Source organism: Ctenocephalides felis, unplaced genomic scaffold (genome assembly GCF_003426905.1).
Source record: "Ctenocephalides felis isolate EL2017-DRISC unplaced genomic scaffold, ASM342690v1 CF-g0.4_SCAFFOLD_01170, whole genome shotgun sequence".
NCBI classification, from domain to species: Eukaryota; Metazoa; Arthropoda; class Insecta; order Siphonaptera; family Pulicidae; genus Ctenocephalides; species Ctenocephalides felis.
Window position 1 is genome coordinate 35,484,266 of NW_020537324.1, and position 26,101 is coordinate 35,510,366.

Sequence of the window (26,101 nt, forward strand, 5' to 3'; positions counted from 1 at the left end):
ACTTGGCGCTGTGAGTGTCACATAAGTACGCTCGTAGCACATCTATACCCTTTTTTTATCTATGGCTCGTAGCATCATCGTAGCATGTTCGTAGCACATATTTTGCGCTCATACGTGCTCACGCCACGGAGGTAAGGCACTTGAAAGTGTCATGGCCGTTTATCAAAACGAATGCATGGAATGCATAATCTAATCCCAATTTCATTCATTCTTAAGCCGGCCACAGACCTAACTGTATACTTGCGCAACTGAATGAATGCGCAACCAGGCGTATTTTCACAGCGCCCACAGACGGTTTAAGTTTATGTTCAAATACTTGCGCAAGCATATCACAAATGTCAACTATGGAACGTCAAGACATAACCTAAAAATATATATTTTTCATTAATTTATATATTTACAGCATCAGAAAAGAATTCAAAGTGTTCAGAAGGCCAATTTAATAACTTTTAATTGTCGATAACTTCATAAACTTGTATTATGAATTCGCTACAAAGTAAAATAAGAACGGGACATGTGCTGCCACACGCGGCCAACGAATGAACTTACCGACTTGAATGATTGCGCAATTAAAATAATCGAAAAGTGCTCATGTCTACTCGCTTGCACCAGTCTGTCAAGTTGCGCAAAAAACATCCCACAGACGCTACAGAATACTTGTGCAAGTCGCAGGTTGCGCAAGTATACAGTTACGTCTGTAGCCGGCTTTAGTTCAATAAGTACGCAAAAATGGCGAGCTGTGCATTACAATTATTTTTGAACATTAATATTAATATTAATTAATTTAAAATTTAATTAATTTTAAATAATTTTAAATTTTAATATTAATATTTATATGAATTAAGCATAAGCAAACCAAATTTCATTTATTTATTAATTGTTAAATTCTTTATAATCCCGCTGAATGATCCAGAAAGTAATAAAATTTACACAATTACCGTTACCGCCAGTTGCTGCCATTTTGATGCTTATTGACGCTAACAGTATCCAAAACGAACGGAATTTAGTTATCGATTCTAAGCGCTTATCGGCCAAGTCGAACGCTAAAAATTTGTGCTTATAAGCGTGAGCGCTCACAGCGCGTAAGCGTCCAAGTCGAACGCACCCGAAGTCTACATTGCTCAACATAGATAAGGAATGGTGCGCCCTATGGTGCTCAAGTTCACCGTTCTTTTTAAAGTACTGCCATAGATAAACAAGTATAATACTGAGTACAGCAGCCTAGACAATATAATAATAGTGAGTACAGCAGTATCATGATTCCTCAATTGTAATACACGTTTTTTGAACCTTTAATATATATTTTTCTTTTTTGTTGCATGTAAATCTTGTTATCTCAATTATTATTATTTATTACAATAAAAACAACTAGTAGGTATTGGTATTTTGCCTTGAGGCAAGTTACATGAACTTCCCGAAATGTGTAAATAATCAACCTAATCAATAAAATATACATTAATTTATGGGCGATTAAAAGTATTCCGAGTGGATTTATTAAACATAATTGAAAACGAACGAACACTCTATCGTTATACCGTAAATCGTCTAATTTTAATTTTAACAAACGTCCAAAAATCTACTCATTTTCTCAAACTTCGATAAATTTTTAAAATTAAACTACTTGTAGTAAGGCCGTAATATTTCAGTAAGTTCTATAAGACCTTGATATATATCGCCAAAAAAAGTTTCCTAAAAATCGTCTTATTTTTTTTCAACAATTAATTACAAGAAAACGGCTCGGTAGATTTTCACCTAAAATTAAATCCTCATCGAGGTGCATCAAATGGCTTTTAAATTTCTGAATCAGTTCAGTAGTTTTTGAAAAAACGTCGATTAAAAGTCTAATTTTGATAAATGCCAAAAAAAACGATACTAATTTTTGCAAACTTTGAAGAATTCATAAAATTAAACGACTTATCGTAGGGCCGTAATATTTTAGTATGATCTATAAGACTATGGTATCTACCGTCAAAAAATCATAGAAATCGTCGAAAATGTTTTTCTCAACACTTTAATACAAGAAAACGGCCGGGCCGATTTTTACCAAAAACTAATCAGGTCCGATTCCCAACCAATATCTTTCGAACGGTTTTTGAATTTTCAAAATTGATTTAGAATTGCGGGCTAAAACGTGGGCGAAAATGTTTCACTTTTATGCTATTTACAAAGAAACGGCTTGGCTGATCTTGATAAACGCTATTCCTCATCGAGATACATCGAATGGCTTCTAAATTTTTGAAATCGGTCTAGTCGTTTTTGAGAAAACGTCGATATATGGCAAAAAATCTGTCCACATACATGCACACACACACATACTTTTTTCAAATTTGGTTTCAGAATGGATTGAAACATCGAGAAAACATAAAATTAGCGAATCGGATTTTATTATGAAAACATAAAGTTCCCCTTTAGTATTACTCTACTGTATTAAAAAAAGAACTCTAAAAAAAATATTTGTTATAACATTCAAACCCGTGCTGCTAGAGGAAATCTGACTTCAAACCAGAGACCACAACCACAGAACCATGACCGCATTGAAAAATCACTGAAAAATATAGTTTGTTCAAATATATCCAACCGCAGACCACAACCAATCAATCATGACTCGTTTACGAAATAAGTTTGAATGCCGTTAGTATTTCTCTACTGCATTAAAAAAATCACTTTCATATAACCAACCGCAGTCGGTAGGATTCGAACCCACGCTCCCAGAGGGAATCTGATTTCTAATCAGACGCCTTAAACACTCGGCCACGACTGCACTACAATTAATTCTAAAAACCTTTAATATTACTATACTGGATTAGAAAAAGAACTCTAAAAAAATATTTGATATTGCATTCCAACCCGTGCTACCAGAGAAAATCTGACTTAGAGCCAGAGACCACAACCACAGAACCATGAATGCATTAGGAAAATCACTTAAAAATATAGTTTGATATAACATTCGTAATTAATTGATATAACATTTGTACCCGTGCTCCCAGAGGAAATCTGACTTTGAAGCAGAGACCACTTAAAAACATAGTTTGTATAAAAATTCAACCGAGCGCAGTCGGCGGGATTCGAACCTACGCTCCCAGAGGGAATCTGATTTTGAGTCAGACGCCGTAACCTATCGGCCACGACTGCTCTGCAAAAGCCTCTAAAAACTTTTTGTATTACAGCACTGCTTTAGAAAAGTAACTAAAAAAATATAATTTTTACGAGAAAATCTACCTTCGAATCAGAGACCACAACATCTCAATCACGACTCTTTTACGAAATAAGTTTGAATGCCGTTAGTATTGCTCCACTGCATTAGAAAAATCTTTTACATATGTAATTTGTTCAAATATAACCGAAGGGATCAGAGGGAATCTGATTTCTAGTCAGACGCCTTAACCACTCGGCCACGACTGCTCTACAATTAACTCTAAAAACCTTTGGTATTACTGCACGCATTAGAAACGTAACTAAAAAATATAATTTGATATAACATTCGAAACCGCGATCCCACGAAAAATTTGACTTTGAGTCAGAGACCACAAGCACTCAACCATGACTTCGCTAGGTAATAAGTTTGAATGCCGTTAGTATTGCTCCACTGCATTAGGCAAATCACTTATAAAATATAGTTTGTTAAAAAGCAACCAAACGCAGTCGCCAGGACTCGAACCTACGCTCCCAGAGGGAATCTGATTTCGAGTCAGAGACAACTACCACAGAACCATGACTGCATTAGAAAAATCACTCACATATGTAATTCGTTCAAATATAACCAACCGCAGTCGGTAGGATTCGAACCTACGCTCCCAGAGGGAATCTGATTTCGAGTCAGAGACAACTACCACAGAACCATGACTGCATTAGAAAAATCTAAAATATTTGTTATAACATTCAAACCCGTGCTGCTAGAGGAAATCTGACTTCAAACCAGAGACCACAACCACTGAACCATGACAGCATTGAAAAATCACTGAAAAATATAGTTTGTTCAAATATATCCAACCGCAACCGGTAGGACTCGAACCTACGCTCCCAGAGGGAATCTGATATCGAGTCAGACGCTTTAACCACTCGGCCACAACTGCTCTATAATTAAATCTAAAATCCTTCAGTATTACTATACTGAATTAGAAAAAGAACTCTAAAAAAATATTTGATATAGCATTCCAATCAGTGCTGCCTTGTGGCGAGCATGGCCTTTTGGTAGCTTGTTCGATTCACACGACAGGGGTCTTCGGATCAAATCCCGTCATTGACATAGAATTTGTTAAAAAATAATATGTGTAGTTAATTTGAAATCAAATAAAAATTGTATTTGTTAAATAGAATTTGAATAAAAAATTCAGAAAAATATGAATAACAAAATTCGAAGAGTTGAATTGAATTAGAAGTAAGAAGAGGAATATTGGAACTTGAAAGAGGAAGAATAAAATTGAATGAAGTTGAAAGTCAAATAGAATTAAAAAATTGAAAAAAAGCGAGAATTGAACAAAATAAGAATATTGAGAAGAATTTAGAATAGGATACATAAATAGATTGAAAATGATATAAAAAATCAGAATGTAACTAAATAAAAATGTTGTAGGTGGCTAAATGCTCAGAGTAAGCAAGGCCCAATAAAATTAAAAAAAAAAACCCGTGCTGCCAGAGAAAATCTGACTTCGAGCCAGAGACCACAACCACAGAACCATGACCGCATTGAAAAGTCACTTAAAAATATAGTTTGTTCAAATATACCTATATAACATAATATAGTTAAAAAGTAACCAAACGCAGTCGGTAGGATTCGAACCTACGCTCCCAGAGGGAATCTGATTTCTAGTCAGACGCCTTAACCACTCGGCCACGACTGCTCTACAATCAAATCTGAAAACCTTTAGTATTACTATGTGGTATTAGTAAAAGAACTCTGGAAAAATATTAATTGATATAACAGTCGAACCCGTGCTGCCAGAGGAAATCTGACTTCAAAGCAGAGACCACTTAAAAATATAGTTTGTTAAAAAGCAACCAAACGCAGTCGGTAGGATTCGAACCTACGCTCCCAGAGGGAATCTGATTTCGAGTCAGACGCCTCAACCACTCGGTCACGACTGCTCTACAATCAAATCTGAAAACCTTTAGTATTACTATGTGGTATTAGTAAAAGAACTCTGGAAAAATATTAATTGATATAACATTCGTACCCGTGCTGCCAGAGAAAATCTGACTTCGAGGCAGAGACCACTTAAAAACATAGTTTGTATAAAAATTCAACCAAGCGCGGTCGGCAGGATTCGAGCCTACGCTCCCAGAGGGAATCTGATTTCAAGTCAGACGCCTTAACCACTCGGCCACGACTGCTCTGCAAAAGTCTGTAAAAACTTTTGGTATTACTACACTGCTTTAGAAAAGTAACTAAAAAAATATAATTTAATAAAACATTCGAACCCGCGCTCCCAGAGAAAATCTACCTTCGAATCAGAGACCACAACCTTTCAATCATGACTCGTTTACGAAATAAGTTTGAATGCCGTTAGTATTGCTCTACTGCATTAGAAAAATCATGTACATATATAATTTGTTCAAATATAACCAACCGCAGTCGGTAGGATTCGAACCTACGCTCCCAGAAGGAATCTGATTTCTAATCAGACGCCTTAACCACTTGGCCACGACTGCTCTGCAAACAACTCTGAAAACCTTTGGTATTACTGTACTGCATTAGAAAAAAAAAACAAAAATGTGTTGTAACATTTAATCCCGTGCTGCTAGAGGAAATCTCACTTCAAACCAGAGACTACAACCACAGAAGCATGACCGCATTGAAAAAGCACTTAAAAATACAGTTTGTTCAAATATACCCAACCGCAGTCGGTAGGATTCGAACCTACGCTCCCAGAGGGAATCTGATTTCTAGTCAGACGCCTTAACCACTCGGCCACGACTGCTCTACAATCAAATCTGAAAACCTTTAGTATTACTATGTGGTATTAGTAAAAGAACTCTGGAAAAATATTAATTGATATCACAGTCGAGCCCGTGCTGCCAGAGAAAATCTGACTTCGAAGCAGAGACCACTTAAAAATATAGTTTGTATAAAAATTCAACCGAGCGCAGTCGGCAGGATTCGAACCTACGCTCCCAGAGGGAATCTGATTTCAAGTCAGACGCCTTAACCAGTCGGCCACGACTGCTCTGTAAAAGTCTCTAAAAACTTTTTGTATTACTGCACTGCTTTAGAAAAGTAACTAAAAAAATGTAATTTCTACGAGAAAATCTACCTTCGAATCAGAGACCACAACATCTCAATCACGACTCTTTTACGAAATAAGTTTGAATGCCGTTAGCATTGATCTACTGCATTAGAAAAATCTTTTACATATGTAATTTGTTCAAATATAACCAACCGCAGTCGGTAGGATTCGAACCTACGCTCGCAGAAGGAATCTGATTTCTAGTCAGACGCCTTAACCACTCGGCCACGACTGCTCTACAATTAACTCTAAAAACCTTTGGTATTACTGCACGCATTAGAAACTTAACTAAAAAATATAATTTGATATAACATTCGAAACCGCGATCCCACGAAAAATTCGACTTCGAGTCAGAGACCACAAGCACTCAACCATGACTTCGCTAAGTAATAAGTTTGAATGCCGTTAGTATTGCTCCACTGCATTAGGCAAATCACTTATAAAATGTAGTTTGTTAAAAAGCAACCAAACGCAGTCGCCAGGACTCGAACCTACGCTCCCAGAGGGAATCTGATTTCGAGTCAGACGGCTAAACCACTCGGCTACGACTGCTTTACAATTAATCCTAAAAACCTTTAATATTACTATACTGGATTAGGAAAAAAACTAAAAAAATATTTGATATAGTTTTCCAACCCGTGCTACCAGAGAAAATCTGACTTCGAGCCAGAGACAACAACCACAGAACCATGACTGCATTAGAAAAATCACTTACATATGTAATTCGTTCAAATATAACCAACCGCAGTCGGTAGGATTCGAACCTACGCTCCCAGAGGGAATCTGATTTCTAATCAGACGCCTTAACCACTTTTTGACTCTCTAAAAACTTTTGGTATTACTGCACTACTTTAGAATAGTAACTAAAAAAATATAATTTCTACGAGAAAATCTACCTTTGAATCAAAGACCACAACCACTCAATCATGACTCGTTTACGAAATAAGTTTGAATATACCCAACCGCAGTCGGTAGGATTCGAGCCTACGCTCCCAGAGGGAATCTGATTTCTAGTCAGACGCCTTAACCACTCGGCCACGACTGCTCCACAATTAATTCTAAAAACCTTTAATATTACTATACTGGATTAGGAAAAGAACTCTAAAAAATATTTGATTTGACAACCCGTGCTACCAGAGAAAATCTGACTTCGAGCCAGAGACCACAACCACAGAACCATGACTGCATTAGAAAAATCACTTAAAAATATAGTTTGTTTAAATATAACCAACCGCAGACCACAACCAATCAATCATGACTCGTTTACGAAATAAGTTTGAATGCCGTTAGTATTTCTCTACTGCATTAAAAAAATCACTTTCATATAACCAACCGCAGTCGGTAGGATTCGAACCCACGCTTCCAGAGGGAATCTGATTTCTAATCAGACGCCTTAAACACTCGGCCACGACTGCACTACAATTAATTCTAAAAACCTTTAATATTACTATACTGGATTAGAAAAAGAACTCTAAAAAAATATTTGATATTGCATTCCAACCCGTGCTACCAGAGAAAATCTGACTTAGAGCCAGAGACCACAACCACAGAACCATGAATGCATTAGGAAAATCACTTAAAAATATAGTTTGATATAACATTCGTAATTAATTGATATAACATTTGTACCCGTGCTCCCAGAGGAAATCTGACTTTGAAGCAGAGACCACTTAAAAACATAGTTTGTATAAAAATTCAACCGAGCGCAGTCGGCGGGATTCGAACCTACGCTCCCAGAGGGAATCTGATTTTAAGTCAGACGCCGTAACCTATCGGCCACGACTGCTCTGCAAAAGCCTCTAAAAACTTTTTGTATTACAGCACTGCTTTAGAAAAGTAACTAAAAAAATATAATTTTTACGAGAAAATCTACCTTCGAATCAGAGACCACAACATCTCAATCACGACTCTTTTACGAAATAAGTTTGAATGCCGTTAGTATTGCTCCACTGCATTAGAAAAATCTTTTACATATGTAATTTGTTCAAATATAACCGAAGGGATCAGAGGGAATCTGATTTCTAGTCAGACGCCTTAACCACTCGGCCACGACTGCTCTACAATTAACTCTAAAAACCTTTGGTATTACTGCACGCATTAGAAACGTAACTAAAAAATATAATTTGATATAACATTCGAAACCGCGATCCCACGAAAAATTTGACTTTGAGTCAGAGACCACAAGCACTCAACCATGACTTCGCTAGGTAATAAGTTTGAATGCCGTTAGTATTGCTCCACTGCATTAGGCAAATCACTTATAAAATATAGTTTGTTAAAAAGCAACCAAACGCAGTCGCCAGGACTCGAACCTACGCTCCCAGAGGGAATCTGATTTCGAGTCAGAGACAACTACCACAGAACCATGACTGCATTAGAAAAATCACTCACATATGTAATTCGTTCAAATATAACCAACCGCAGTCGGTAGGATTCGAACCTACGCTCCCAGAGGGAATCTGATTTCGAGTCAGAGACAACTACCACAGAACCATGACTGCATTAGAAAAATCTAAAATATTTGTTATAACATTCAAACCCGTGCTGCTAGAGGAAATCTGACTTCAAACCAGAGACCACAACCACTGAACCATGACCGCATTGAAAAATCACTGAAAAATATAGTTTGTTCAAATATATCCAACCGCAACCGGTAGGACTCGAACCTACGCTCCCAGAGGGAATCTGATATCGAGTCAGACGCTTTAACCACTCGGCCACAACTGCTCTATAATTAAATCTAAAATCCTTCAGTATTACTATACTGAATTAGAAAAAGAACTCTAAAAAAATATTTGATATAGCATTCCAACCAGTGCTGCCTTGTGGCGAGCATGGCCTTTTGGTAGCTTGTTCGATTCACACGACAGGGGTCTTCGGATCAAATCCCGTCATTGACATAGAATTTGTTAAAAAATAATATGTGTAGTTAATTTGAAATCAAATAAAAATTGTATTTGTTAAATAGAATTTGAATAAAAAATTCAGAAAAATATGAATAACAAAATTCGAAGAGATGAATTGAATTAGAAGTAAGAAGAGGAATATTGGAACTTGAAAGAGGAAGAATAAAATTGAATGAAGTTGAAAGTCAAATAGAATTAAAAAATTGAAAAAAAGCGAGAATTGAACAAAATAAGAATATTGAGAAGAATTTAGAATAGGATACATAAATAGATTGAAAATGATATAAAAAATCAGAATGTAACTAAATAAAAATGTTGTAGGTGGCTAAATGCTCAGAGTAAGCAAGGCCCAATAAAATTAAAAAAAAAAACCCGTGCTGCCAGAGAAAATCTGACTTCGAGCCAGAGACCACAACCACAGAACCATGACCGCATTGAAAAGTCACTTAAAAATATAGTTTGTTCAAATATACCTATATAACATAATATAGTTAAAAAGTAACCAAACGCAGTCGGTAGGATTCGAACCTACGCTCCCAGAGGGAATCTGATTTCTAGTCAGACGCCTTAACCACTCGGCCACGACTGCTCTACAATCAAATCTGAAAACCTTTAGTATTACTATGTGGTATTAGTAAAAGAACTCTGGAAAATATTAATTGATATAACAGTCGAACCCGTGCTGCCAGAGGAAATCTGACTTCAAAGCAGAGACCACTTAAAAATATAGTTTGTTAAAAAGCAACCAAACGCAGTCGGTAGGATTCGAACCTACGCTCCCAGAGGGAATCTGATTTCGAGTCAGACGCCTCAACCACTCGGTCACGACTGCTCTACAATCAAATCTGAAAACCTTTAGTATTACTATGTGGTATTAGTAAAAGAACTCTGGAAAAATATTAATTGATATAACATTCGTACCCGTGCTGCCAGAGAAAATCTGACTTCGAGGCAGAGACCACTTAAAAACATAGTTTGTATAAAAATTCAACCAAGCGCGGTCGGCAGGATTCGAGCCTACGCTCCCAGAGGGAATCTGATTTCAAGTCAGACGCCTTAACCACTCGGCCACGACTGCTCTGCAAAAGTCTGTAAAAACTTTTGGTATTACTACACTGCTTTAGAAAAGTAACTAAAAAAATATAATTTAATAAAACATTCGAACCCGCGCTCCCAGAGAAAATCTACCTTCGAATCAGAGACCACAACCTTTCAATCATGACTCGTTTACGAAATAAGTTTGAATGCCGTTAGTATTGCTCTACTGCATTAGAAAAATCATGTACATATATAATTTGTTCAAATATAACCAACCGCAGTCGGTAGGATTCGAACCTACGCTCCCAGAAGGAATCTGATTTCTAATCAGACGCCTTAACCACTTGGCCACGACTGCTCTGCAAACAACTCTGAAAACCTTTGGTATTACTGTACTGCATTAGAAAAAAAAAACAAACAAAAATGTGTTGTAACATTTAATCCCGTGCTGCTAGAGGAAATCTCACTTCAAACCAGAGACTACAACCACAGAAGCATGACCGCATTGAAAAAGCACTTAAAAATACAGTTTGTTCAAATATACCCAACCGCAGTCGGTAGGATTCGAACCTACGCTCCCAGAGGGAATCTGATTTCTAGTCAGACGCCTTAACCACTCGGCCACGACTGCTCTACAATCAAATCTGAAAACCTTTAGTATTACTATGTGGTATTAGTAAAAGAACTCTGGAAAAATATTAATTGATATCACAGTCGAGCCCGTGCTGCCAGAGAAAATCTGACTTCGAAGCAGAGACCACTTAAAAATATAGTTTGTATAAAAATTCAACCGAGCGCAGTCGGCAGGATTCGAACCTACGCTCCCAGAGGGAATCTGATTTCAAGTCAGACGCCTTAACCACTCGGCCACGACTGCTCTGTAAAAGTCTCTAAAAACTTTTTGTATTACTGCACTGCTTTAGAAAAGTAACTAAAAAAATGTAATTTCTACGAGAAAATCTACCTTCGAATCAGAGACCACAACATCTCAATCACGACTCTTTTACGAAATAAGTTTGAATGCCATTAGCATTGATCTACTGCATTAGAAAAATCTTTTACATATGTAATTTGTTCAAATATAACCAACCGCAGTCGGTAGGATTCGAACCTACGCTCGCAGAAGGAATCTGATTTCTAGTCAGACGCCTTAACCACTCGGCCACGACTGCTCTACAATTAACTCTAAAAACCTTTGGTATTACTGCACGCATTAGAAACTTAACTAAAAAATATAATTTGATATAACATTCGAAACCGCGATCCCACGAAAATTCGACTTCGAGTCAGAGACCACAAGCACTCAACCATGACTTCGCTAAGTAATAAGTTTGAATGCCGTTAGTATTGCTCCACTGCATTAGGCAAATCACTTATAAAATGTAGTTTGTTAAAAAGCAACCAAACGCAGTCGCCAGGACTCGAACCTACGCTCCCAGAGGGAATCTGATTTCGAGTCAGACGGCTAAACCACTCGGCTACGACTGCTTTACAATTAATCCTAAAAACCTTTAATATTACTATACTGGATTAGGAAAAAAACTAAAAAAATATTTGATATAGTTTTCCAACCCGTGCTACCAGAGAAAATCTGACTTCGAGCCAGAGACAACAACCACAGAACCATGACTGCATTAGAAAAATCACTTACATATGTAATTCGTTCAAATATAACCAACCGCAGTCGGTAGGATTCGAACCTACGCTCCCAGAGGGAATCTGATTTCTAATCAGACGCCTTAACCACTCGGCCACGACTGCTCGACAATTAATTGTAAAAACCTTTAATATTACTATACTGGATTAGAAACAGAACTCTAAAAAATATTTGATTTGACAACCCGTGCTACCAGAGAAAATCTGACTTCGAGACAGAGACCACAACCACAGAACCATGACTGCATTAGAAAAATCACTTAAAAATATAGTTTGTTCAAATATAACCAACCGCAGTCGGTAGGATTCGAACCTACGCTCCCAGAGGGAATCTGATTTCTAGTCAGACGCCTTAACCACTCGGCCACGACTGCTCTACAATCAAATCTGAAAACCTTTAGTATTACTATGTGGTATTAGTAAAAGAACTCTGGAAAAATATTAATTGATATAACATTCGAACCCGTGCTGCCAGAGGAAATCTGACTTCGAAGCAGAGACCACTTAAAAATATAGTATGTATAAAAATTTTAACAGGCGCAGTCGGCAGGATTCAAACCTACGCTCCCAGAGGGAATCTGATTTCGAGTCAGACGCCTTAACCACTCGGCCACGACTGCTCCACAATTAATTCTAAAATCCTTTAATATTACTATACTGGATTAGAAAAAGAACTCTAAAAAATATTTGATTTGACAACCCGTGCTACCAGAGAAAATCTGACTTCGAGCCAGGGACCACAACCACAGAACCATGACTGCATTAGAAAAATCACTTAAAAATATAGTTTGTTCAAATATAACCAACCGCAGTCGGTAGGATTCGAACCTACGCCCCCAGAGGGAATCTGATTTCTAGTCAGACGCCTTAACCACTCGGTCACGACTGCTCTACAAAAAAATCTGAAAACCTTTAGTATTACTATGTGGTATTAGTAAAAGAACTCTGGAAAAATATTAATTGATATAACATTCGAACCCGTGCTGCCAAAGGAAATCTGACTTTGAAGCAGAGACCACTTAAAAATATAGTTTGTATAAAAATTTTGCCAAGCGCAGTCGGCAGGATTCGAACCTACGCTCCCAGAGGGAATCTGATTTCAAGTCAGACGCCTTAACCACTCGGCCACGACTGCTGTGCAAAAGTCTCTAAAAACTTTTGGTATTACTGCACTGCTTTAGAATAGTAACTTTAAAAATATAATTTCTACGAGAAAATCTACCTTCGAATCAGAGACCACAACCACTCAATCATGACTCGTTTACGACGTAAGTTTGAATATACCCAACCGAAGTCGGTAGGATTTGAGCCTACGCTCCCAGAGGGAATCTGATTTCTAGTCAGACGCCTTAACCACTCGGCCACGACTGCTCTACAATCAAATCTGAAAACCTTTAGTATTACTATGTGGTATTAGTAAAATAACTCTGGAAAAATATTAATTGATATAACAGTCGAACCCGTGCTGCCAGAGGAAATCTGACTTCGAAGCAGAAACCACTTAAAAATATAGTTTGTATAAAAATTCAACCAATCGCAGTCCACTTAAAAATATAGTTTGTATAAAAATTCAACCAAGCGCAGTCGGCAGGATTCGAACCTACGCTCCCAGAGGGAATCTGATTTCTAGTCAGACGCCTTAACCACTCGGCCACGACTGCTCCACAATTAATTCTAAAAACCTTTAATATTACTATACTGGATTAGGAAAAGAACTAAAAAATATTTGATTTGACAACCCGCGCTACCAGAGAAAATCTGACTTCGAGCCAGAGACCACAACCACAAAACCATGACTGCATTAGAAAAATTACTTAAAAATATAGTTTGTTCAAATATAACCAACCGCAGTCGGTAGGATTCGAACCTACGCTCCCAGAGGGAATCTGATTTCTAGTCAGACGCCTTAACCACTCGGCCACGACTGCTCTACAATCAAATCTGAAAACCTTTAGTATTACTATGTGGTATTAGTAAAATAACTCTGGAAAAATATTAATTGATATAACAGTCGAACCCGTGCTGCCAGAGGAAATCTGACTTCGAAGCAGAAACCACTTAAAAATATAGTTTGTATAAAAATTCAACCAATCGCAGTCCACTTAAAAATATAGTTTGTATAAAAATTCAACCAAGCGCAGTCGGCAGGATTCGAACCTACGCTCCCAGAGGGAATCTGATTTCTAGTCAGACGCCTTAACCACTCGGCCACGACTGCTCTACAATCAAATCTGAAAACCTTTAGTATTACTATGTGGTATTAGTAAAAGAACTCTGAAAAAATATTAATTGATATAACATTCAAACCCGTGCTGCCAGAGGAAATCTGACTTCGAAGCAGAGACCACTTAAAAATATAGTTTGTATAAAAATTCAACCAATCGCAGTTCACTTAAAAATATAGTTTGTATAAAAATTCAACCAAGCGCAGTCGGTAGGATTCGAACCTATGCTCCCACGCACTCGGCCACGACTGCTCTACAATCAAATCTGAAAACCTTTAGTATTACTATGTGGTATTAGTAAAAGGACTCTGGAAAAATATTAATTGATATAACATTCGAACCCGTGCTGCCAGAGGAAATCTGACTTCGAAGCAGAGACCACTTAAAAATATAGTTTGTATAAAAATTTTACCAAGCGCAGTCGGCAGGATTCGAACCTACGCTCCCAGAGGGAATCTGATTTCGAGTCAGACGCCTTAACCACTCGGCCACGACTGCTCCACAATTAATTCTAAAAATCTTTAATATTACTATGCTGGATTAGGAAAAGAACTCTAAAAAATATTTGATTTGACAACCCGTGCTACCAGAGAAAATCTGACTTCGAGCCAGGGACCACTACTACAGAACCATGACTGCATTAGAAAAATCACTTAAAAATATAGTTTGTTCAAATATAACCAACCGCAGTCGGTAGGATTCGAACCTACGCTCCCAGAGGGAATCTGATTTCAAGTCAGACGCCTTAACCACTCGGCCACGACTGCTCTGCAAAAGTCTCTAAAAACTTTTGGTATTACTGCACTGCTTTAGAATAGTAACTAAAAAAATATAATTTCTACGAGAAAAGCTACCTTCAAATCAGAGACCACAACCACTCAATCATGACTCGTTTACGACATAAGTTTGAATATACCCAACCGCAGTCGCTAGGATTTGAACCTACGCTCCCAGAGGGAATCTGGGTATTAGTAAAAGAACTCTGGAAAAATATTAATTGATATAACATTCGAACCCGTGCTGCCAGAGGAAATCTGACTTCGAAGCAGAGACCACATAAAAATATAGTTTGTATAAAAATTTTACCAAGCGCAGTCGGCAGGATTCGAACCTACGCTCCCAGAGGGAATCTGATTTCAAGTCAGACGCCTTAACCACTCGGCCACGACTGCTCTGCAAAAGTCTCTAAAAACTTTTGGTATTACTGCACTGCTTTAGAATAGTAACTAAAAAAATATAATTTCTACGAGAAAATCTACCTTCGAATCAGAGACCACAACCACTCAATCATGACTCGTTTACGACATAAGTTCGAATATACCCAACCGCAGTCGGTAGGATTTGAACCTACAATAAAAATTCAACCAATCGCAGTCCACTTAAAAATATAGTTTGTATAAAAATTCAACCAAGCGCAGTCGGTAGGATTCGAACCTACGCTCCCAGAGGGAATCTGATTTCTAGTCAGACGCCTTAACCACTTTAACCAAGTAAAACCTTTAGTATTACTATGTGGTATTAGTAAAAGAACTCTGGAAAAATATTAATTGATATAACATTCGAACCCGTGCTGCCAGAGGAAATCTGACTTCGAAGCAGAGACCACTTAAAAATATAGTTTGTATAAAAATTTTACCAAGCGCAGTCGGCAGATTCCAACCTACGCTCCAGAGGGAATCTGATTTCAAGTCAGACGCTTAACCACTCGGCCACGACTGCTCTGCAAAAGTCTCTAAAAACTTTTGGTATTACTGCACTGCTTTAGAATAGTAACTAAAAAAATATAATTTCTACGAGAAAATCTACCTTCGAATCAGAGACCACAACCACTCAATCATGACTCGTTTACGACATAAGTTCGAATATACCCAACCGCAGTCGGTAGGATTTGAGCCTACGCTCCCAGAGGGAATCTGATTTCTAGTCAGACGCCTTAACCACTCGGCCACGACTGCTCTACAATCAAATCCGAAAACCTTTAGTATTACTATGTGGTATTAGTAAAATAACTTTGGAAAATATTAATTGATTATAACAGTCAAACCCGTGCTGCCAGAGGAAATCTGACTTCGAAGCAGAGACCACTTAAAAATATAGTTTGTATAAAAATTCAACCAATCGCAGTCGGCAGGATTCGAACCTACGCTCCCAGAGGGAATCTGATTTCAAGTCAGACGCCTTAACCACTCGGCCACGACTGCTCTGCAAAAGTCTCTAAAACCATTTTGTATTACTGCACTGCTTTAGAAAAGTAACTAAAAAATATAATTTCTACGAGAAAATCTACCTTCGAATCAGAGACCACATTATCTCAATCACGACTCTTTTACCAAATAAGTTTGAATGCAGTTAGTATTGCTCTACTGCATTAGAAAAATCACTTACATAGTAATTTGTTCAAATATAACCAACCGCAGTCGGTAGGATTCGAACCTACGCTCCCAGAGGGAATCTGATTCTAGTCAGACGCCTTAACCACTCGGCCACGACTGCTCTGCAATTAATTCTAAAAACCTTTGGTATTACTGTACGCATTAGAAAGTAACTAAAAAATTTAATTGATATAACATTCGAAACAGCGATCCCACGAATTTGAATTCGAGTCAGGGACCACAGCACACAATCATGACTCGTTTACGAAATAAGTTTGAATATACCCAACCGCAGTCGGTAGGATTCGAGCCTACGCTCCCAGAGGGAATCTGATTTCTAGTCAGACGCCTTAACCACTCGGCCACGACTGTTCTACAACTAAATCTGAAAACCTTTAGTATTACTATGTGGTATTAGTAAAAGACTCTGGAAAATATTAATTGATATAAACAGTCGAACCCGTGCTGCCAGAGGAAATCTGACTTCGAAGCAGAGACCACTTAAAATATAGTTTGTATAAAAATTCAACCAATCGCAGTCCACTTAAATATAGTTTGTATAAAATCAACCAACGCAGTCGGCAGGATTCGAACCTACGCTCCCAGAGGGAATCTGATTTCTAGTCAGACGCCTTAACCACTCGGCCACGACTGCTCTACAATCAATCTGAAACCTTTAGTATTACTATGTGGTATTAGTAAAGAACTCTGGAAAAATATTATTGATATAACATTCAAACCGTGCTGCCAGAGGAAATCTGACTTCGAAGCAGAGACCACTTAAAATATAGTTGTATAAAAATTCAACCAATCGCAGTTCACTTAAAAATAAGTTGTATAAAAATTCACCAAGCGCAGTCGGTAGGATTCGAACCTACGCTCCCAGAGGGAATCTGATTTCTAGTCAGACGCCTTAACCACTCGGCCACGACTGCTCTACAACTAAATCTGAAAACCTTTAGTATTACTATGTGGTATTAGTAAAAGAACTCTGGAAAATATTAATTGATATAACATTCGACCCCGTGCTGCCAGAGAAATCTGACTTCGAAGCAGAGACCACTTAAAAATATAGTTTTTACAAATTTTACCAAGCGCAGTGGCAGGATTCGAACCTACGCTCCCAGAGGGAATCTGATTTCGAGTCAGACGCCTTAACCACTCGGCCACGACTGCTACACAATTAATTCTAAAACTTTAATATTACTATGCTGGATTAGGAAAAGAACTCTAAAAAATTTTGATTTGACAACCCGTGCGACCAGAGAAAATCTGACTTCGAGCCAGGGACCACAACCACAGAACCATGACTGCATTAGAAAATCACTTAAAATATAGTTTGTTCAAATATAACCAACCAGTCGGTAGGATTCGAACTACGCTCCCAGAGGGATATGATTTCTAGTCAGACGCCTTAACCACTCGGCCACGACTGCTCTACAATGAAATCTGAAAACCTTTAGTATTACTATGTGGTATTAGTAAAAGAACTCTGGAAAAATATTAATTGATATAACATTCGAAGCCGTGCTGCCAAAGAAATCTGACTTCGAAGCAGAGACCACTTAAAAATATAGTTTGTATAAAAATTTTACCAAGCGCAGTCGGCAGGATTCGAACCTACGCTCCCAGAGGGAATCTGATTTCAAGTCAGACGCCTTAACCACTCGGCCACGACTGCTCTGCAAAAGTCTCTAAAAACTTTTGGTATTACTGCACTGCTTTAGAATAGTAACTAAAAAAATATAATTTCTACGAGAAAATCTACCTTCGAATCAGAGTCCACAACCACTCAATCATGACTCGTTTACGACATAAGTTCGAATATACCCAACCGCAGTCGGTAGGATTTGAGCCTACGCTCCCAGAGGGAATCTGATTTCTAGTCAGACGCCTTAACCACTCGGCCACGACTGCTCTACAATCAAATCCGAAAACCTTTAGTATTACTATGTGGTATTAGTAAAATAACTCTGGAAAAATATTAATTGATATAACAGTCAAACCCAGTGCTGCCAGAGGAAATCTGACTTCGAAGCAGAGACCACTTAAAAATATAGTTTGTATAAAAATTCAAAAAATCGCAGTCGGCAGGATTCGAACCTACGCTCCCAGAGGGAATCTGATTTCAAGTCAGACGCCTTAACCACTCGGCCACGACTGCTCTGCAAAAGCCTCTAAAACCATTTTGGTTTACTGCACTGCTTTAGAAAGTAACTAAAAAAATATAATTTCTACGAGAAAATCTACCTTCGAATCAGAGACCACAATATCTCAATCACGACTCTTTTACCAAATAAGTTTGAATGCAGTTAGTATTGCTCTACTGCATTAGAAAAATCACTTACATAGTAATTTGTTCAAATATAACCAACCGCAGTCGGTAGGATTCGAACCTACGCTCCCAGAGGGAATCTGATTCTAGTCAGACGCCTTAACCACTCGGCCACGACTGCTCTGCAATTAATTCTAAAAACCTTTGGTATTACTGTACGCATTAGAAAAGTAACTAAAAATATAATTTGATATAACATTCAAACAGCGATCCCACTGAATTTGAATTCGAGTCAGGGACCACAACCACTCAATCATGACTCGTTTACGAAATAAGTTTGATTATACCCAACCGCAGTCGGTAGGATTCGAGCCTACGCTCCCAGAGGGAATCTGATTCCTAGTCAGACGCCTTAACCACTCGGCCACGACTGTTCTACAACCAAATCTGAAAACCTTTAGTATTACTATGTGGTATTAGTAAAAGAACTCTGGAAAAATATTAATTGATATAACAGTCGAACCCGTGCTGCCAGAGGAAATCTGACTTCGAAGCAGAGACCACTTAAAAATATAGTTTGTATAAAAATTTTACCAAGCGCAGTCGGCCGGATTCGAACCTACGCTCTCTAAAAACTTTTGGTATTACTGCACTGCTTTAGAATAGTAACTAAAAAAATATAATTTCTACGAGAAAAGCTACCTTCAAATCAGAGACCACAACCACTCAATCATGACTCATTTACGACATAAGTTTGAATATACCCAACCGCAGTCGGTAGGATTTGAACCTACGCTCCCAGAGGGAATCTGATTTCTAGTCAGACGCCTTAACCACTCGGCCACGACTGCTCTACAACCAAATCTAAAAACCTTTAGTATTACTATGTGGTATTAGTAAAAGAACTCTGGAAAAATATTAATTGATATAACAGTCGAACCCGTGCTGCCAAAGGAAATCTGACTTCGAAGCAGAGACCACTTAAAAATATAGTTTGTATAAAAATTCAACCAATCGCAGTCCACTTAAAAATATAGTTTGTATAAAAATTCAACCAAGCGCAGTCGGCAGGATTCGAACCTACGCTCCCAGGGGAATCTGATTTCGAGTCAGACGCCTAACCACTCGGCCACGACTGCTCCACAATTAATTCTAAAAACCTTTAATATTACTATACTGGATTAGATTTAATATTACTATACTGGACTAGATTTGACAACCCGTGCTACCAGAGAAAATCTGACTTCGAGCCAGAGACCACAACCACAGAACCATGACTGCATTAGAAAAATCACTTAAAAATATAGTTTGTTCAAATATAACCAACCGCAGTCGGTAGGATTCGAACCTACGCTCCCAGAGGGAATCTGATTTCTAGTCAGACGCCTTAACCACTCGGCCACGACTGCTCTACAACCAAATCTAAAAACCTTTAGTATTACTATGTGGTATTAGTAAAAGAACTCTGGAAAAATATTAATTGATATAACAGTCGAACCCGTGCTGCCAGAGGAAATCTGACTTCGAAGCAGAGACCACTTAAAAATATAGTTTGTATAAAAATTTTACCAAGCGCAGTCGGCGGGATTCGAACCTACGCTCCCAGAGGGAATCTGATTTCGAGTCATGCGCCTTAACCACTCGGCCACGACTGCTCCACAATTAATTATAAAAACCTTTAATATTACTATACTGGATTAGGAAAAGAACTCTAAAAAATATTTGATTTGACAACCCGTGCTACCAGAGAAAATCTGACTTCGAGCCAGAGACCACAACCACAGAACCATGACTGCATTAGAAAAATTGCTTAAAAATATAGTTTGTTCAAATATAACCAACCGCAGTCGGTAGGATTCGAACCTACGCTCCCAGAGGGAATCTGATTTCAAGTCAGACGCCTTAACCACTCGGCCACGACTGCTCTACAACCAAATCTGAAAAGCTTTAGTATTACTATGTGGTATTAGTAAAATAACTGGAAAAATATTAATTGATATAACAGTCGAACCCGTGCTGCCAGAGGAAATCTGACTTCGAAGCAGAGACCACTTAAAAATATAGTTTGTATAAAAAATTCAACCAATCGCAGTCCACTTAAAAATATAGTTTGTATAAAAATTCAACCAATCGCAGTCGGCAGGATTCGAACCTACGCCCCAGAGGGAATCTGATTTCAAGTCAGACGCCTTAACCACTCGACCACGACTGCTCTACAACCAAATCTGAAAAGCTTTAGTATTACTATGTGGTATTATAAATAACTCTGGAAAATATTAATTGATATAACATTCGAACCCTGCTGCCAGAGGAAATCTGACTTCGAAGCAGAGACCACTTAAAATATAGCTTTTAAAAATTCAACCAATCGCAGTCCACTAAAATATAGTTTGTATAAAAATTCAACCATCGCAGTCGCAGGATTCGAACCTACGCTCCCAGAGGGAATCTGATTTCTAGTCAGACGCCTTAACCACTCGGCCACGACTGCTCTACAATCAAATCTGAAAACCTTTAGTATTACTATGTGGTATTAGTAAAAGAACTCTGGAAAAATATTAATTGATATAACAGTCGAACCCGTGCTGCCAGAGGAAATCTGACTTCGAAGCAGAGACCACTTAAAAATTAAGTTTGTATAAAAATTTTACCAAGCGCAGTCGGCGGAATTCGAACCTACGCTCCCAGAGGGAATCTGATTTCTAGTCAGACGCCTTAATCACTCGGCCACGACTGCTCTGCAAAAGTCTCTAAAAACTTTTGGTATTACTGCACTGCTTTAGAATAGTAACTAAAAAAATATAATTTCTACGAGAAAAGCTACCTTCAAATCAGAGACCACAACCACTCAATCATGACTCATTTACGACATAAGTTTGAATATACCCAACCGCAGTCGGTAGGATTTGAACCTACGCTCCCAGAGGGAATCTGATTTCTAGTCAGACGCCTTAATCACTCGGCCACGACTGCTCTACAACCAAATCTAAAAACCTTTAGTATTACTATGTGGTATTAGTAAAAGAACTCTGGAAAAATATTAATTGATATAACAGTCGAACCCGTGCTGCCAGAGGAAATCTGACTTCGAAGCAGAGACCACTTAAAAATATAGTTTGTATAAAAATTCAACCAATCGCAGTCCACTTAAAAATATAGTTTGTATAAAAATTCAACCAAGCGCAGTCGGCAGGATTCGAACCTACGCTCCCAGGGGGAATCTGATTTCGAGTCAGACGCCTTACCCACTCGGCCACGACTGCTCCACAATTAATTCTAAAAACCTTTAATATTACTATACTGGATTAGATTTAATATTACTATACTGGACTAGATTTGACAACCCGTGCTACCAGAGAAAATCTGACTTCGAGCCAGAGACCACAACCACAGAACCATGATTGCATTAGAAAAATCACTTAAAAATATAGTTTGTTCAAATATAACCAACCGCAGTCGGTAGGATTCGAACCTACGCTCCCAGAGGGAATCTGATTTCTAGTCAGACGCCTTAACCACTCGGCCACGACTGCTCTACAACCAAATCTAAAAACCTTTAGTATTACTATGTGGTATTAGTAAAAGAACTCTGGAAAAATATTAATTGATATAACAGTCGAACCCGTGCTGCCAGAGGAAATCTGACTTCAAAGCAGAGACCACTTAAAAATATAGTTTGTATAAAAATTTTACCAAGCGCAGTCAGCGGGATTCGAACCTACGCTCCCAGGGGGAATCTGATTTCAAGTCAGACGCCTTAACCACTCGGCCACGACTGCTCTGCAAAAGTCTCTAAAAACTTTTGGTATTACTGCACTGCTTTAGAATAGTAACTAAAAAAATATAATTTCTACGAGAAAAGCTACCTTCAAATCAGAGACCACAACCACTCAATCATGACTCGTTTACGACATAAGTTTGAATATACCCAACCGCAGTCGGTAGGATTTGAACCTACGCTCCCAGAGGGAATCTGATTTCTAGTCAGACGCCTTAACCACTCGGCCACGACTGCTCTACAACCAAACCTGAAAAGCTTTAGTATTACTATGTGGTATTAGTAAAATAACTCTGGAAAAATATTAATTGATATAACAGTCGAACCCGTGCTGCCAGAGGAAATCTGACTTCGAAGCAGAGACCACTTAAAAATATAGTTTGTATAAAAATTCAACCAATCGCAGTCCACTTAAAAATATAGTTTGTATAAAAATTCAACCAAGCGCAGTCGGCAGGATTCGAACCTACGCTCCCAGGGGGAATCTGATTTCGAGTCAGACGCCTTAACCACTCGGCCACGACTGCTCCACAATTAATTCTAAAAACCTTTAATATTACTATACTGGATTAGATTTAATATTCTATCTGGACTAGATTTGACAACCCGTGCTACCAGAGAAAATCTGACTTCGAGCCGAGACCACAACCACAGAACCATGACTGCATTAGAAAAATCACTTAAAATATAGTTTGTTCAAATATAACCAACCGCAGTCGGTAGGATTCGAACCTACGCTCCCAGAGGGAATCTGATTTCTAGTCAGACGCCTTAACCACTCGGCCACGACTGCTCTACAATCAAATCTAAAAACCTTTAGTATTACTATGTGGTATTAGTAAAAGAACTCTGGAAAAATATTAATTGATATAACATTCGAACCCGTGCTGCCAGAGGAAATCTGACTTCGAAGCAGAGACCACTTAAAAATATAGTTTGTATAAAAATTCAACCAATCGCAGTCCACTTAAAAATATAGTTGTGTAAAAAATTCAACCAAGCGCAGTCGGTAGGATTAGAACCTACGCTCCCAGAAGGAATCTGATTTCTAGTCAGACGCCCTTTAACCACTCGGCCACGTGCTCTACAATCAAATCTGAAAACCTTTAGTATTACTATGTGGTATTAGTAAAAGAACTCTGGAAAAATATTAATTGATATAACATTCGAACCCGTGCTGCCAGAGGAAATCTGACTTCGAAGCAGGAGAGACCCACTTTAAAAATATAGTTTGTATAAAATTTTACCAAGCGCAGTCAGCAGGATTCGAACCTACGCTCCCAGAGGGAATCTGATTTCCAAGTCAGACGCCTTAAACCACTCGGCCACGACTGCTCTGCAAAAGTCTCTAAAAACTTTTGGTATTACTGCACTGCTTGAAATAGTAAACTAAAAGAATATAATTTCTACGAGAAAATCTACCTTCGAATCAGAGACCCACAAACCACTCAATCATGACTCGTTTACGACATAAGTTCGAATATACCCAACCGCAGTCGGTAGGATTTGAACCTACGCTCCCAGAGGGAATCTGATTTCTAGTCAGACGCTTAACCACTCGGCCACGACTGCTTATACAACCAAATCTGAAAAGCTTTAGTATTACTATGTGGTATAGTAAAATAACTCTGGAAAAATATTAATTGATATAGCAGTCGAACCCGTGCTGCCAGAGAGGAAATCTGACTTCGAAGCAGAGACCACTTAAAAATATAGTTTGTATAAAAATTCAACAATCGCAGTCCACTTAAAAATATAGTTTGTATAAAATTCAACCAAGCGCAGTCGGTAGTATTCGAACCTACGCTCCCAGAGGGAATCTGATTTCTAGTCAGACGCCTTAACCACTCGGCCACGACGCTCTACAATCAAATCTGAAAACTTTAGTATTACTATGTGGTATTAGTAAAAGAAACTCTGGAAAAAATATTAATGGTATAACATTCGAACCCGTGCTGCCAGAGGAAATCTGACTTCGAAGCAGAGACCACTTAAAAATATAGTTTGTATAAAAATTTTACCAAGCGCAGTCGGCAGGATTCGAACCTACGCTCCCAGAGGGAATCTGATTTCAAGTCAGACGCCTTAACCACTCGGCCACGACTGCTCTGCAAAAGTCTCTAAAAACTTTTGGTATTACTGCACTGCTTTAGAATAGTAACTAAAAAAATATAATTTCTACGAGAAAATCTACCTTCGAATCAGAGACCACAACCACTCAATCATGACTCGTTTACGACATAAGTTCGAATATACCCAACCGCAGTCGGTAGGATTTGAACCTACGCTCCCAGAGGGAATCTGATTTCTAGTCAGACGCCTTAACCACTCGGCCACGACTGCTCTACAATCAAATCCGAAAACCTTTAGTATTACTATGTGGTATTAGTAAAATAACTGGAAAAATATTAATTGATATAACAGTCAAACCCGTGCTGCCAGAGGAAATCTTACTTCGAAGCAGAGACCACTTAAAAATATAGTTTGTATAAAAATTCAACCAATCGCAGTCGGCAGGATTCGAACCTACGCTCCCAGAGAGAATCTGATTTCAAGTCAGACGCCTTAACCACTCGGCCACGACTGTTCTACAACTAAATCTGAAAACCTTTAGTATTACTATGTGGTATTAGTAAAAGAACTCTGGAAAAATATTAATTGATATAACAGTCGAACCCGTGCTGCCAGAGGAAATCTGACTTCGAAGCAGAGACCACTTAAAAATATAGTTTGTATAAAAATTCAACCAAGCGCAGTCGGCAGGACTGGAACCTACGCTCCCAGAGGGAATCTGATTTCGAGTCATACGCCTTAACCACTCGGCCACGACTGCTCCACAATTAATTCTAAAAACCTTTAATATTACTATACTGGATTAGGAAAAGAACTCTAAAAAATATTTGATTTGACAACCCGTGCTACCAGAAAAAATCTGACTTCGAGCCAGAGACCACAACCACAGAACCATGACTGCATTAGAAAAATCACTTAAAAATATAGTTTGTTCAAATATAACCAACCGCAGTCGGTAGGATTCGAACCTACGCTCCCAGAGGGAATCTGATTTCTAGTCAGACGCCTTAACCACTCGGCCACGACTGCTCTACAATCAAATCTGAAAACCTTTAGTATTACTATGTGGTATTAGTAAAAGAACTCTGGAAAAATATTAATTGATATAACATTCGAACCCGTGCTGCCAGAGGAAATCTGACTAGGAAGCAGAGACCACTTAAAAATATAGTTTGTATAAAAATTTTACCAAGCGCAGTCGGCAGGATTCGAACCTACGCTCCCAGAGGGAATCTGATTTCAAGTCAGACGCCTTAACCACTCGGCCACGACTGCTCTGCAAAAGTCTCTAAAAACTTTTGGTATTACTGCACTGCTTTAGAATAGTAACTAAAAAAATATAATTTCTACGAGAAAAGCTACCTTCAAATCAGAGACCACAACCACTCAATCATGACTCGTTTACGACATAAGTTTGAATATACCCAACCGCAGTCGGTAGGATTTGAACCTACGCTCCAGAGGGAATCTGATTTCTAGTCAGACGCCTTAACCACTCGGCCACGACTGCTCTACAACCAAATCTAAACCTTTAGTATTACTATGTGGTATTAG

The 26,101-nt window shown here is 38.3% G+C and overlaps 70 non-coding genes across 70 annotated transcripts; all 70 read right to left on the reverse strand.

The window, feature by feature from the left end:
- Positions 1–2,679: 2,679 nt before the first annotated feature.
- On the reverse strand, positions 2,680–2,761 carry Trnas-aga. Its single transcript has one exon. It is a non-coding gene; the product is annotated as a tRNA-Ser (tRNA).
- Positions 2,762–3,050: 289 nt separating this feature from the next.
- Trnal-caa lies at positions 3,051–3,132 on the reverse strand. The gene has a single exon. It is a non-coding gene; the product is annotated as a tRNA-Leu (tRNA).
- An 859-nt stretch (positions 3,133–3,991) lies between these two features.
- On the reverse strand, positions 3,992–4,073 carry Trnas-cga. The gene has a single exon. It is a non-coding gene; the product is annotated as a tRNA-Ser (tRNA).
- Positions 4,074–4,759: 686 nt separating this feature from the next.
- On the reverse strand, positions 4,760–4,841 carry Trnas-aga. The gene has a single exon. It is a non-coding gene; the product is annotated as a tRNA-Ser (tRNA).
- A 162-nt stretch (positions 4,842–5,003) lies between these two features.
- On the reverse strand, positions 5,004–5,085 carry Trnas-cga. The gene has a single exon. It is a non-coding gene; the product is annotated as a tRNA-Ser (tRNA).
- A 164-nt stretch (positions 5,086–5,249) lies between these two features.
- Trnas-uga lies at positions 5,250–5,331 on the reverse strand. The gene has a single exon. It is a non-coding gene; the product is annotated as a tRNA-Ser (tRNA).
- Positions 5,332–5,567: 236 nt separating this feature from the next.
- On the reverse strand, positions 5,568–5,649 carry Trnas-aga. Its single transcript has one exon. It is a non-coding gene; the product is annotated as a tRNA-Ser (tRNA).
- A 187-nt stretch (positions 5,650–5,836) lies between these two features.
- Trnas-aga lies at positions 5,837–5,918 on the reverse strand. Its single transcript has one exon. It is a non-coding gene; the product is annotated as a tRNA-Ser (tRNA).
- Positions 5,919–6,082: 164 nt separating this feature from the next.
- Positions 6,083–6,164, reverse strand: Trnas-uga. Its single transcript has one exon. It is a non-coding gene; the product is annotated as a tRNA-Ser (tRNA).
- A 213-nt stretch (positions 6,165–6,377) lies between these two features.
- On the reverse strand, positions 6,378–6,459 carry Trnas-aga. The gene has a single exon. It is a non-coding gene; the product is annotated as a tRNA-Ser (tRNA).
- A 235-nt stretch (positions 6,460–6,694) lies between these two features.
- Positions 6,695–6,776, reverse strand: Trnas-cga. Its single transcript has one exon. It is a non-coding gene; the product is annotated as a tRNA-Ser (tRNA).
- Positions 6,777–7,187: 411 nt separating this feature from the next.
- On the reverse strand, positions 7,188–7,269 carry Trnas-aga. Its single transcript has one exon. It is a non-coding gene; the product is annotated as a tRNA-Ser (tRNA).
- A 288-nt stretch (positions 7,270–7,557) lies between these two features.
- On the reverse strand, positions 7,558–7,639 carry Trnas-aga. Its single transcript has one exon. It is a non-coding gene; the product is annotated as a tRNA-Ser (tRNA).
- A 289-nt stretch (positions 7,640–7,928) lies between these two features.
- On the reverse strand, positions 7,929–8,010 carry Trnal-uaa. Its single transcript has one exon. It is a non-coding gene; the product is annotated as a tRNA-Leu (tRNA).
- An 859-nt stretch (positions 8,011–8,869) lies between these two features.
- Trnas-cga lies at positions 8,870–8,951 on the reverse strand. Its single transcript has one exon. It is a non-coding gene; the product is annotated as a tRNA-Ser (tRNA).
- A 686-nt stretch (positions 8,952–9,637) lies between these two features.
- On the reverse strand, positions 9,638–9,719 carry Trnas-aga. Its single transcript has one exon. It is a non-coding gene; the product is annotated as a tRNA-Ser (tRNA).
- A 161-nt stretch (positions 9,720–9,880) lies between these two features.
- Trnas-cga lies at positions 9,881–9,962 on the reverse strand. Its single transcript has one exon. It is a non-coding gene; the product is annotated as a tRNA-Ser (tRNA).
- A 164-nt stretch (positions 9,963–10,126) lies between these two features.
- Positions 10,127–10,208, reverse strand: Trnas-uga. Its single transcript has one exon. It is a non-coding gene; the product is annotated as a tRNA-Ser (tRNA).
- A 236-nt stretch (positions 10,209–10,444) lies between these two features.
- Positions 10,445–10,526, reverse strand: Trnas-aga. The gene has a single exon. It is a non-coding gene; the product is annotated as a tRNA-Ser (tRNA).
- Positions 10,527–10,717: 191 nt separating this feature from the next.
- Positions 10,718–10,799, reverse strand: Trnas-aga. Its single transcript has one exon. It is a non-coding gene; the product is annotated as a tRNA-Ser (tRNA).
- A 164-nt stretch (positions 10,800–10,963) lies between these two features.
- Positions 10,964–11,045, reverse strand: Trnas-uga. Its single transcript has one exon. It is a non-coding gene; the product is annotated as a tRNA-Ser (tRNA).
- Positions 11,046–11,258: 213 nt separating this feature from the next.
- Trnas-aga lies at positions 11,259–11,340 on the reverse strand. Its single transcript has one exon. It is a non-coding gene; the product is annotated as a tRNA-Ser (tRNA).
- Positions 11,341–11,574: 234 nt separating this feature from the next.
- On the reverse strand, positions 11,575–11,656 carry Trnas-cga. Its single transcript has one exon. It is a non-coding gene; the product is annotated as a tRNA-Ser (tRNA).
- Positions 11,657–11,847: 191 nt separating this feature from the next.
- Positions 11,848–11,929, reverse strand: Trnas-aga. Its single transcript has one exon. It is a non-coding gene; the product is annotated as a tRNA-Ser (tRNA).
- Positions 11,930–12,116: 187 nt separating this feature from the next.
- On the reverse strand, positions 12,117–12,198 carry Trnas-aga. Its single transcript has one exon. It is a non-coding gene; the product is annotated as a tRNA-Ser (tRNA).
- A 164-nt stretch (positions 12,199–12,362) lies between these two features.
- On the reverse strand, positions 12,363–12,444 carry Trnas-cga. The gene has a single exon. It is a non-coding gene; the product is annotated as a tRNA-Ser (tRNA).
- A 187-nt stretch (positions 12,445–12,631) lies between these two features.
- Positions 12,632–12,713, reverse strand: Trnas-aga. Its single transcript has one exon. It is a non-coding gene; the product is annotated as a tRNA-Ser (tRNA).
- Positions 12,714–12,877: 164 nt separating this feature from the next.
- Trnas-uga lies at positions 12,878–12,959 on the reverse strand. Its single transcript has one exon. It is a non-coding gene; the product is annotated as a tRNA-Ser (tRNA).
- Positions 12,960–13,113: 154 nt separating this feature from the next.
- Positions 13,114–13,195, reverse strand: Trnas-aga. The gene has a single exon. It is a non-coding gene; the product is annotated as a tRNA-Ser (tRNA).
- A 208-nt stretch (positions 13,196–13,403) lies between these two features.
- Positions 13,404–13,485, reverse strand: Trnas-aga. Its single transcript has one exon. It is a non-coding gene; the product is annotated as a tRNA-Ser (tRNA).
- Positions 13,486–13,670: 185 nt separating this feature from the next.
- On the reverse strand, positions 13,671–13,752 carry Trnas-aga. Its single transcript has one exon. It is a non-coding gene; the product is annotated as a tRNA-Ser (tRNA).
- Positions 13,753–13,960: 208 nt separating this feature from the next.
- Trnas-aga lies at positions 13,961–14,042 on the reverse strand. The gene has a single exon. It is a non-coding gene; the product is annotated as a tRNA-Ser (tRNA).
- Positions 14,043–14,465: 423 nt separating this feature from the next.
- Trnas-cga lies at positions 14,466–14,547 on the reverse strand. Its single transcript has one exon. It is a non-coding gene; the product is annotated as a tRNA-Ser (tRNA).
- A 187-nt stretch (positions 14,548–14,734) lies between these two features.
- Trnas-uga lies at positions 14,735–14,816 on the reverse strand. The gene has a single exon. It is a non-coding gene; the product is annotated as a tRNA-Ser (tRNA).
- A 323-nt stretch (positions 14,817–15,139) lies between these two features.
- On the reverse strand, positions 15,140–15,221 carry Trnas-uga. Its single transcript has one exon. It is a non-coding gene; the product is annotated as a tRNA-Ser (tRNA).
- Positions 15,222–15,922: 701 nt separating this feature from the next.
- Positions 15,923–16,004, reverse strand: Trnas-aga. Its single transcript has one exon. It is a non-coding gene; the product is annotated as a tRNA-Ser (tRNA).
- A 164-nt stretch (positions 16,005–16,168) lies between these two features.
- On the reverse strand, positions 16,169–16,250 carry Trnas-uga. The gene has a single exon. It is a non-coding gene; the product is annotated as a tRNA-Ser (tRNA).
- A 461-nt stretch (positions 16,251–16,711) lies between these two features.
- Positions 16,712–16,793, reverse strand: Trnas-aga. Its single transcript has one exon. It is a non-coding gene; the product is annotated as a tRNA-Ser (tRNA).
- A 201-nt stretch (positions 16,794–16,994) lies between these two features.
- Positions 16,995–17,076, reverse strand: Trnas-aga. Its single transcript has one exon. It is a non-coding gene; the product is annotated as a tRNA-Ser (tRNA).
- Positions 17,077–17,274: 198 nt separating this feature from the next.
- On the reverse strand, positions 17,275–17,356 carry Trnas-aga. Its single transcript has one exon. It is a non-coding gene; the product is annotated as a tRNA-Ser (tRNA).
- Positions 17,357–17,516: 160 nt separating this feature from the next.
- Positions 17,517–17,597, reverse strand: Trnas-cga. Its single transcript has one exon. It is a non-coding gene; the product is annotated as a tRNA-Ser (tRNA).
- Positions 17,598–18,020: 423 nt separating this feature from the next.
- Positions 18,021–18,102, reverse strand: Trnas-uga. The gene has a single exon. It is a non-coding gene; the product is annotated as a tRNA-Ser (tRNA).
- Positions 18,103–18,256: 154 nt separating this feature from the next.
- On the reverse strand, positions 18,257–18,338 carry Trnas-aga. The gene has a single exon. It is a non-coding gene; the product is annotated as a tRNA-Ser (tRNA).
- A 165-nt stretch (positions 18,339–18,503) lies between these two features.
- Positions 18,504–18,585, reverse strand: Trnas-uga. Its single transcript has one exon. It is a non-coding gene; the product is annotated as a tRNA-Ser (tRNA).
- A 463-nt stretch (positions 18,586–19,048) lies between these two features.
- On the reverse strand, positions 19,049–19,130 carry Trnap-agg. Its single transcript has one exon. It is a non-coding gene; the product is annotated as a tRNA-Pro (tRNA).
- Positions 19,131–19,465: 335 nt separating this feature from the next.
- Positions 19,466–19,547, reverse strand: Trnas-aga. Its single transcript has one exon. It is a non-coding gene; the product is annotated as a tRNA-Ser (tRNA).
- Positions 19,548–19,755: 208 nt separating this feature from the next.
- On the reverse strand, positions 19,756–19,835 carry Trnas-cga. The gene has a single exon. It is a non-coding gene; the product is annotated as a tRNA-Ser (tRNA).
- Positions 19,836–20,023: 188 nt separating this feature from the next.
- Positions 20,024–20,105, reverse strand: Trnas-aga. The gene has a single exon. It is a non-coding gene; the product is annotated as a tRNA-Ser (tRNA).
- Positions 20,106–20,269: 164 nt separating this feature from the next.
- Trnas-cga lies at positions 20,270–20,351 on the reverse strand. Its single transcript has one exon. It is a non-coding gene; the product is annotated as a tRNA-Ser (tRNA).
- A 187-nt stretch (positions 20,352–20,538) lies between these two features.
- Positions 20,539–20,620, reverse strand: Trnas-uga. Its single transcript has one exon. It is a non-coding gene; the product is annotated as a tRNA-Ser (tRNA).
- Positions 20,621–20,827: 207 nt separating this feature from the next.
- Positions 20,828–20,908, reverse strand: Trnas-uga. The gene has a single exon. It is a non-coding gene; the product is annotated as a tRNA-Ser (tRNA).
- A 198-nt stretch (positions 20,909–21,106) lies between these two features.
- Trnas-aga lies at positions 21,107–21,187 on the reverse strand. The gene has a single exon. It is a non-coding gene; the product is annotated as a tRNA-Ser (tRNA).
- A 164-nt stretch (positions 21,188–21,351) lies between these two features.
- On the reverse strand, positions 21,352–21,433 carry Trnas-aga. Its single transcript has one exon. It is a non-coding gene; the product is annotated as a tRNA-Ser (tRNA).
- A 154-nt stretch (positions 21,434–21,587) lies between these two features.
- Positions 21,588–21,669, reverse strand: Trnas-aga. The gene has a single exon. It is a non-coding gene; the product is annotated as a tRNA-Ser (tRNA).
- A 208-nt stretch (positions 21,670–21,877) lies between these two features.
- Trnas-cga lies at positions 21,878–21,959 on the reverse strand. The gene has a single exon. It is a non-coding gene; the product is annotated as a tRNA-Ser (tRNA).
- A 188-nt stretch (positions 21,960–22,147) lies between these two features.
- Positions 22,148–22,229, reverse strand: Trnas-aga. Its single transcript has one exon. It is a non-coding gene; the product is annotated as a tRNA-Ser (tRNA).
- A 164-nt stretch (positions 22,230–22,393) lies between these two features.
- Trnas-uga lies at positions 22,394–22,475 on the reverse strand. The gene has a single exon. It is a non-coding gene; the product is annotated as a tRNA-Ser (tRNA).
- Positions 22,476–22,629: 154 nt separating this feature from the next.
- Trnas-aga lies at positions 22,630–22,711 on the reverse strand. The gene has a single exon. It is a non-coding gene; the product is annotated as a tRNA-Ser (tRNA).
- A 208-nt stretch (positions 22,712–22,919) lies between these two features.
- Positions 22,920–23,001, reverse strand: Trnas-cga. The gene has a single exon. It is a non-coding gene; the product is annotated as a tRNA-Ser (tRNA).
- A 184-nt stretch (positions 23,002–23,185) lies between these two features.
- On the reverse strand, positions 23,186–23,267 carry Trnas-aga. Its single transcript has one exon. It is a non-coding gene; the product is annotated as a tRNA-Ser (tRNA).
- A 458-nt stretch (positions 23,268–23,725) lies between these two features.
- On the reverse strand, positions 23,726–23,809 carry Trnap-ugg. Its single transcript has one exon. It is a non-coding gene; the product is annotated as a tRNA-Pro (tRNA).
- Positions 23,810–23,965: 156 nt separating this feature from the next.
- Positions 23,966–24,046, reverse strand: Trnas-aga. Its single transcript has one exon. It is a non-coding gene; the product is annotated as a tRNA-Ser (tRNA).
- Positions 24,047–24,254: 208 nt separating this feature from the next.
- On the reverse strand, positions 24,255–24,335 carry Trnas-aga. Its single transcript has one exon. It is a non-coding gene; the product is annotated as a tRNA-Ser (tRNA).
- A 164-nt stretch (positions 24,336–24,499) lies between these two features.
- Trnas-uga lies at positions 24,500–24,581 on the reverse strand. The gene has a single exon. It is a non-coding gene; the product is annotated as a tRNA-Ser (tRNA).
- Positions 24,582–24,735: 154 nt separating this feature from the next.
- Positions 24,736–24,817, reverse strand: Trnas-aga. The gene has a single exon. It is a non-coding gene; the product is annotated as a tRNA-Ser (tRNA).
- A 162-nt stretch (positions 24,818–24,979) lies between these two features.
- On the reverse strand, positions 24,980–25,061 carry Trnas-uga. Its single transcript has one exon. It is a non-coding gene; the product is annotated as a tRNA-Ser (tRNA).
- A 164-nt stretch (positions 25,062–25,225) lies between these two features.
- Trnas-cga lies at positions 25,226–25,307 on the reverse strand. The gene has a single exon. It is a non-coding gene; the product is annotated as a tRNA-Ser (tRNA).
- Positions 25,308–25,494: 187 nt separating this feature from the next.
- Positions 25,495–25,576, reverse strand: Trnas-aga. The gene has a single exon. It is a non-coding gene; the product is annotated as a tRNA-Ser (tRNA).
- Positions 25,577–25,740: 164 nt separating this feature from the next.
- Trnas-uga lies at positions 25,741–25,822 on the reverse strand. Its single transcript has one exon. It is a non-coding gene; the product is annotated as a tRNA-Ser (tRNA).
- A 154-nt stretch (positions 25,823–25,976) lies between these two features.
- On the reverse strand, positions 25,977–26,057 carry Trnas-aga. Its single transcript has one exon. It is a non-coding gene; the product is annotated as a tRNA-Ser (tRNA).
- Positions 26,058–26,101: the final 44 nt, after the last annotated feature.